This window comes from Tupaia chinensis, unplaced genomic scaffold (genome assembly GCF_000334495.1).
Source record: "Tupaia chinensis unplaced genomic scaffold, TupChi_1.0 Scaffold000237_1, whole genome shotgun sequence".
Classification (NCBI taxonomy): Eukaryota; Metazoa; Chordata; class Mammalia; order Scandentia; family Tupaiidae; genus Tupaia; species Tupaia belangeri.
Genome location: NW_006159715.1, coordinates 1818859 through 1820781, shown reverse-complemented (window position 1 = coordinate 1820781; position 1923 = coordinate 1818859). Strand labels below are relative to the sequence as shown.

Sequence of the window (1923 nt, the reverse complement as noted above, 5' to 3'; positions counted from 1 at the left end):
CACGCCCCCAATACAAAAACCCTCAAAAAAAAAAAAAAAAGAAAAAGAAATCAGCCCCAGGGAAATGGCCACACCACAATCCCTTCTCCTCTAGTCTTCTCTCAGGATTTTGGGTACTCACACACATGTGCCTGGTGTGAGTTTCAAGCCACCTGTCTGGGACTCAAACCATGCTTGGCCATGTGGGAGTCCAGCACTGTAACCATTACGCCTTCTGCTGGTCCCTTAATTAAAAATTTTTTTTTTTGCCAGAGAAGGTGTACACTCACAGAGGGAGAGGGAGAGGGAGAGGGGAAACACCCTCCAACCCAGGGTATGGTCACACAGTAATTCCGTTTCCTTCATTTTTCTATCCTACTGGGATTTGGGGCATGCATGCACACAATCCCACAAGTCCGACATATTTTTCAAGCTGCCAGGGCCAGGATTTATGCAGTCAATCATGTGGAATTCAGTTGCTATAAACACTAGACCACAGTGCTGGTCCTCAAAGATAGTTAAAAGTTTAGACGATAAGATTCTTAAGATCCTTTGCATCTAAAATTTACGCATACTGTTCTTCTGAAGTTAGAGCTGCTGAATATTTTAAAGTTTTACTTTCAAATGTGTCATAGAAACATGGAATCTTGAAAACAGAATTCTTTAGGCACAAAGCTTAAGATACTTATGAAATAACTGCTTAAGTAAAAATAAAATTTCATGGTGTTATAAAAATGGTCCTTTTGGTGGAAAAATAATTATGTAATTTTAAAGCTTTAAGAGGATTCTGTCATTGGTATCCAGTTCATACGTTGGCATCAGCTCTGAAAAGCAAATTCCTACCCAATAAGTTTCTAATGTGGTGTCCTTATCACTATCAGAGAGCAATGCTTCGTTTTGCCCATATTGGCTATTTATTGTTCCACTGAACATCCTTTTGCTACTTCAGATCTCATGAGTTATGCTGACAGAGGACAGAGATATAATAAACCATTTGATAAGGAATATTTCACACTAGAAACCCAAGGGAGATAAAATATTTAGATAATTAAAATTAAAAACAAGAGGCTAGCAGGTGGTGTAGTGGTTATGGTGTGGAACTCCCATATGGCTGACTGTGGTTCAAGTCCCAAACCTGGCAGCTTGGAAATCATGCCTGGCCCATGTGCATATAAGCCTAAAATCCCAAGAAAAGAAAGGAGGAGAAGGGATGAGGCATGGCCATCTACCCTGGGGGTGATTTCTCAATTTCCCTGTCACCACCTCTCTCTTTCTCTCTCTCCAGTGAGTTCAAGTACCCTATGGCAAAACTTTAAAAAAAAAATAAAAGTAAAAACTAAAAAGTGAGCTATAATTTCAAAGGCTCTTTTTAAATATTAAAGTAATATTTAAAAATAATTTTCCTTTTATGTATATCAGTCTACACATTAATGTGCACATATGTACAAATATCTTATTTGAAGCATTCTTTTTGGCACTGTTGTTCTTTGCCTGAAATTTCATGCATTTCATAAAATGCATTCTAAACATTTTATTGATTACTTGGTGGTTTGTATTGATCACCTTGGGGTACCATGGAAAAATAGTTTGTCTCTTAATTTTGTAAAAACTTTGAAATAGGAATTCCATAGAATTCTAGAGAATGAATATATGAAGAATTTCTAAGCAAGCTTACAGTTTAAAATTTATCTGACCACTCTCATCCTCCCACCCTCCTGCTCCCCAACCTCATACACAATGACTGAGCTCATTTCTTCAGTTGTTTCTGTAGCATTTTGATTTATCACCTTTCTAGAATCAAATTCAGCAAGTACCCATTCAATCTCATTTGAGAGATGTATTCTCATTTTATTGTTTCCAAACTATTAAAACTTCTCTGGTTGCCTCTCATTTATGAATTAACCAACACCTGTCTAGCAGAACATGACTGCAAAGCATTCCAGG

At 37.3% G+C, this 1923-nt stretch overlaps 1 protein-coding gene across 1 annotated transcript in view; it reads right to left on the bottom strand.

The window, feature by feature from the left end:
• Positions 1-1923, bottom strand: part of CDH6 (cadherin 6) — a 150745-nt gene that overhangs the window by 13498 nt on the left and 135324 nt on the right. The gene's annotated exons all lie outside the window — the stretch shown is intronic.